General features: G+C 47.8%; 1 pseudogene; it reads right to left on the bottom strand.

Moving 5' to 3' along the window:
• Positions 1 to 1,865: 1,865 nt before the first annotated feature.
• LOC125521884 (receptor kinase-like protein Xa21) lies at positions 1,866 to 4,666 on the bottom strand (annotated as a pseudogene).
• Positions 4,667 to 6,336: the final 1,670 nt, after the last annotated feature.

Raw genomic sequence — 6,336 nt, 5'->3', positions numbered from 1 at the left:
CCCTTTGCATGGGTGCTCCGGGGGGTTTATATAGGCCTACCCCCCGGGGGCACAATGGTAATCCGGCTGGGTGCGGGGCCCAGCCGTCTGTGACTGTGCTCGCCGGCTTCCGCGCCGACTGCTGGGGCCCGCCGACTGGTGGGTCCCGCTGGCTGCCAACTCCTGGGTCACTGTGGCTTCATCTTGTTGACGTGGGCTTCATCGTGGTAAGCGCGGCTACAGTACCGCCGCCTGTCGGACGATTTCTATAGCCTTACCGCGTCTTGTCTCCTTAATGGGGCGTCCTCTTCAAGGGAAGCGGCGGGCCGGCTGCTGGGAGCCGGCTCCGTCTTGGGCCGGCTGGTTGGAAGCGTGGCCGCCTTCGGCCGTCTCTCTGCTCTAAGGGGCCCACCGCCTGTGGGCCACGCTGGCGGCCCGTCGTGGGTGACGCCAGGGTCAACATGGCAACAGTGCCGCGCCGGACGGGTCATGCCTACCTCGTACGGCGCACTGTGCCAGGCGTGCCCCAGGATTCGGGGGTGGCAGGCTCTGCCATAGCCATGCCCCGTCGCACCGCCGTTAGGTGGGTGCAAACTTTGTGGGTACGGTCTTGACTACTTTATGGGGAGCCGGCTCGAAGGAGTCGGCCTTCTCGCAGCCGGCTTCTTGGAGTCGGCCCTCTCATGAAGGTTGAAGTCGGACCGCCTTCCCAAAGCCGGCCTGGATCGCAGCCGGCGGGGGGAAGGTGGCCTCATGTCTTGGATTCTTGAGAGCCGGGCGGGCTCGTAACTTTTGCAGAAGTGCCAGGGGAAGCCGGCTAGGCTACCCATGGCTATTTACTCCGACATTACGTACATCACGCGAAGCATGCTGGTGTGCTGGGTTTGATTAGATCCCAGCTTCATGGGCTGGCGGTTGGATGGCTGCGTGCTGATCTGAGGCTGCGGGCGCACATGGTGTCTCCCAGCGGATCTGCAGCGCACGCGCGGACGCTGGCCCCAACGTGGCTACTCGGCGGTGGCCGGGTGTCGGTGTGCGAGCGGCCGGAGTCTTCGAACCGGCGACTGCCTGCGGCCTCGTAGACGGTCGGATCTATGGTCAGGTAGCCGCAGCTTGGTACGACCCGACATGGTTGCCTTGACTCAGATCTGAAAGGCTTGGTGGCGGTGATCCAGATCCTTTCGGCCGTTTGGTGGTGACTATGCAGTGACTTACTACGGCTCCACGACGGTGGTGGTCATCCGAAGGTCTTACGGAGGGTTCATCTCTCGAGATCTGATGGCTGACTTCTGCGGTGAGATGCAAAACTATGGACGACGTTTTGATGCAGAGGGATGGTTGTGCAGCGGCGACGCATCGCATGTAGCTGCTGGCATCGCGGAAAAGTGGTGGCGACAATACATGAGCTACTTCGATGGTGGTGCTACGAGCACCCGGTCTAGAGCTCCGGGGTGAAAGCCTAGGCTCGACCGGAGTTGGTTATACCTGGCAATGGCGATGCTTTTTTACGTCGTTACCTTGTTGAAGGCATTGCTCGGACATGCTTTGGACCGATTCTTCAGGGTGAAAACCCAGATTCTGGCCTTAGTGGCTGCATCCGGCGACGGCGATGCTTAAGCGTTGCTTCCTTCCTAAAGGCGTTGCTGTTGAAGACCTCGTCTTCCATGTTGTGTCATGGTATGGTCGGTGCAGATATGGTCATTGTTGTAGTTTTGACGATCATGGATTTGGTCGCTTTGGGATTTTTTTTTCCTCGCCTATGCATGCTTTGGTCTTATGACTTTGCTAGTTGCCGGCGTGTTTGTGTGTGTTGGTGTTGGCTGTGTGCATCTTAACTATGCAGAGGCCGGGTGCAGGCTCATCGTGTTTTGTATCTTCTTGATGCTTTATTTTGAGTCAATAAAATCCACCCTTTGTCGAAAAATGTCAAGATCCAAAAGAATATTGCTTGGCTTTAGGTCACAGTGTATTAGTGGAGATGCACACTGGTTATGAAGATAATCCAAAGCAAAGGCTACATCCAAGCCAATATTGATCCTTCGGCTTAAAGTCAGGATATGTCTCTCACCATGTTCAAGGTCTTCCGGATGCAACCACATTTCTAGGTTCCCATTCGGCATGTATTGGAACACTAGGGCCTTGAAATCTGCCCCATTAGAATCCACAGAAGAACATGATGTGATGATCTTTACAAGATTCCGGTGACGGACATTTCGTAGGGCTTCACACTCTGCAATAAAGCTCCTATTTGCTCCATAATTGTTTAGGCTGAAAATCTTGATGGCAACTTGATTTTCCTGAAGCCTCAAACTGCCCTTGTAAACCACTCCAAATGATCCTGATCCAATTAGGTTTGCTGGAGAAAACCTATCTGTTGCCCTTACAATGTCTTCATATGATATCTTCTTCATGTGCTCACTGAATTCTTGCAAATCTGGATTTTCCTGCATTCTCTTCCTCCAGTAAATTGTTGCAATACATGACAAAATTAATAGGACAGCAGAAACGGCTGGCATTACTATCCGTAGGACTAGAGCCGATGCATTTTGTTGCCCTTTTCTGTCAACTTGTGTTGAACAAAGAGGTATACCTCCTGTTGGAATGCTGGTACACAAATCATGATTTCCTTCAACTGACACTGCAGCAGTATTGTTAAAAATACCGCCTCCTGGAACTGCTCCATCAAAATTGTTGAAGGATAAGTTGAGATTTTTAAGGGAACTTAAGGATGTGAGGAACTGTGGAATCTTTCCGGACAAATTGTTATGAGAAATATCCAAGTACTCCAGAACCACACACTGGCCAAGAGTGGATGGGATGTTGCCAGACAGCCTGTTATCTGATATGCTAATTTTGTTCACATTAATGAGATTGCCAACTTCCACTGGCACTCCCCCAGATAGGTAATGTGTGACAAGTCCAATTCTTCAGAAAGCGAAGAAATTTTGAAGATTTCACTTGGTATATTCCCATCTAGTGAGTTGTGAGCAAGGTTGAGTATTTGGAGTTGATTACAATGTCCTATATCCGCAGGTATCCTTCCGCTAATGTTGTTCCCATCCAATTTCAAAGAATTTAGCTGAACCAGATTACCAATAGTATCCGGGATTTGCCCTGACAGTCTGTTTTGTGCAAAGGGTAGATGGACCAAGCTGTGCAAATTACCAATTGTTGCTGGTATATTTCCAGTGATAAGATTGTAATCCATGTACAACCTGCGAAGGCTCTTAAGATTGCTAATCTCTGGTGGTATAGGCCCTGAAATTTGGTTTTCCCTTAACCACAGCCACTCCAGACTATCAGAAAGATTGCCTATTGAACTTGGCATTTCGCCTTGAAGATTGTTCCCAACCAACATCAGCATAGTCAACCTGGTACAATTTGCGAGTGAAGAGACAAATTCCCAGTCTCCTGCTTCTAGCTTGTTGTATGACAAATCAAGTTCCTCCAAATTTGGCAATGACCCAAAGAAGGGTATAAACCCAGTTAGGCTGTTATTATACAGGTAAAGCTGACGAAGGTTGTAAGCTTTGGGAAGAGAAGCTGGGATAGGGCCATCAAACTTGTTTGATGAGAGGATTAAATCCTGAATATTCGGGAGTGTGTAGCCAATATTGGAGGGTAACCTTCCAACAAGCGAGTTGTTTGCTACGCCAAGAAATGTCAGTGATGACATATTGAAGAGAGATGGTGGAACTGCCCCAGACAAGTTGTTGGCTGTCAAAGTCAGTATCTCCAGTGTTGAGATATGACCTAAGCTGTCTGGTATATGCCCTACTAAATTATTTTCTGTAAGACGAAGATCAATGAGGGAGGAAAGGTTCCCTAGCGAGGAAGGTATTTTTCCTGAAATATGATTATAGCTTAAATCGAGGTATTGAATAGGCGGGGAGGTGGCAGTAACAACAGGTATAGAACCAACAAGGTTGTTCTTTTGGAGGAAAATGTCAAGAAGAGATGATGTGTTGAAGAGAGCCTTTGGTAGTTTTCCACTAAGCCTATTGCTCATGAGCAGAAGTACTTGGAGGGATGGACTATTTGCTAGGGACTCCGGGATGACCCCTGTTAGAGCATTCATCCCAAGATTGACATATGTAAGAGAACGGCTGCTACCCAGAGATGGCGGTATGTTACCTTCCAAAGTGTTCTTGCTGAGGTTGAGCTCACGGAGCCGGCTCAGGAGGCCAAGCTTTGATGGTATGCCACCATTGAAGTTATTGTTTGACAGCTGCAGCCTTTCAAGAGAGGTCAGGTTGGCAATGCAAGGCGATATGGGGCCTGAGATGCCTTCTGAATTAAGGTCCAGCTCAATCACACGACAAGGGGACACCGTGCTGCAGGTGATCCCATGCCAGTCGCAAACGTCCAGGGACGTGTTGCTCCATGAAGCTAAAACTCCTGCTGGACCCGAGAGCCGGGACTTGAAGCAGAGGAGAGCTTGCCTATCATTTTCAGTTTCGTTGCAGATGGCTAGTGGTAGGCTGCAAAGGAAGCAGAAGAGGCATAGGAACCAAACAATGCCTGGAAACAAGACAACAGAGGACGCCATTGTTGTTTGTTGCAGGTTACAGCTATGGAGTATGGAGATGAAAGCTGAAGGAGGATGTTTAAGTAGTCAGCGGTCGAATGTGATAGTAGCTAACCGCTCAAAACAGCACACGCTATTCGCGGATCAGAGATCAATATGGTGGGAACGGGGATGATGCATCACGTATGCTTTTGGATTAGATTTTGCTTACTGGATTAGTTGTGACCTGGAAGTAGTTGTTCAAGCCCACACTAGTGCAATATTTATATTGTGAGCATGCATTTGGACGCTAAGAGATTTGACCCTTCATGCCTTAGACTGGGACGATGCCTCCTCCAACCTCCGCTTACATTGCATTGACCCAACTACCCTCCAACAACATGAGTGCATGTGGTTGCTTGAGGTACAGTGTCGACGCACGCTTCATCTTGAAGAATAATGAATATTAACAAAGTGAATAAATAGATAAATGGATGTAGGGAATGCTAGGAATTTATGACATTCAAAATTTCACAGAAGAAAAAAGAAACTGTGCAAAAATAACAAGAGATAAATATATTCCTTTTCTATTCTGTTTTACAGTAAAGAAATTGTCATATTGTTGAATGTTTGCAGGTTCCCAGCCTCGTAACATCCCCACTGTTCACGCATTTTTCAATATTTCTTCAAATTTCAAGGCACATACGACTCAATAATCAGGTTAATTAAGGTTTAGAGTGTGGCTTTGTATTTCAGATTTTTTCTAAAAAAGAGTCCAAAAAAATCCTTATAATCGGGTTATAAGCCAATCAAGGCACATACGACTCTAATCAGGTTATAAGCCAATCAAGGCACATACGACTCTAATCGGATTATAAGCCAATCAAGGCACATACGACTCTAATCGGGTTATAAGCCAATCAAGGCATGGTGTCTGCTCTGGTAGTAAAGGTTTGACAACAAATTTCATTAGAAGTCAATTGTTTTGGTGAAAAAGGTTCTTACAGGCTGTTTGGTTTGGAGCCCTGAGCTGCCCAACGTAAAAATTGGTTGTGACCAGTCTTGTGGTAGCGTTGCCCAATCTATGGAACCCAAAATCTTAGTCATCAATCATACTCCCTCAGTTCATAAATATAAGTCTTTTTAGAAGATTCCACTACGAACTACATATGGATGTATATAGACATATTCTAGAGCGTAGATTCACTCATTTTGCTCCGCATGTAGTCCATATTGAAACCTCTAAAAGGACTTATATTTAGGAACGGAGGGAGTACATAGGATGAAGCTCAGAGTGTGTGTGTGTGTGGGGGGGGGGGGGGGGGGGGTGGAGGGAGTAGTCCAATGCCATAGCTGATGATCAAAGGCAAGTCGGAATGTCGAAGCCCAAGCGCTGCCATATCCGAATAGCCGCGGGGCAAAGCATGAAAATATGGACAATATCTTCAGTGTCGTGCCCACAGCAAGATCATGCAATGTTTTTCTTGTGTAGATTTGAGGGAAAGCAGAAATGGGGATTGTAGGGTGGACACGGTCTCATTTGCGCATTCCGGCGAGGCATGCATAGGGACAAACATGGTTTTGGAGAATTTGGTTGATAGGCCCATGGCAAGGGAAAATGATTGGAGGATGTTTTTGAGAGGTAGAGTGGCCGTGGGCGAGGCACCAGTCATAATTAACTTGTCATGGAGAGTTGTGGGTGGTAGGTTGGTGAAGATTGGGTGGTGTGGTTCATCAAGGTTTGAGTTTTGTTGGATGAGTTGTCGCAGTGGATCTGCAATGATAATAAAAAGGTAGGGGAGAGGGGTCCCCCTGTTGCACCATGTTTCTGTAGGTAAATCTAGTTTCCT

The sequence above is a fragment of the Triticum urartu genome, chromosome 7A (assembly GCF_056163025.1).
Source record: "Triticum urartu cultivar PI428250 chromosome 7A, HENAU_Tu73, whole genome shotgun sequence".
NCBI classification, from domain to species: Eukaryota; Viridiplantae; Streptophyta; class Magnoliopsida; order Poales; family Poaceae; genus Triticum; species Triticum urartu.
The sequence above is the reverse complement of the archived record's forward strand: the minus strand, read 5'-3'. Positions and strand labels throughout refer to the sequence as shown.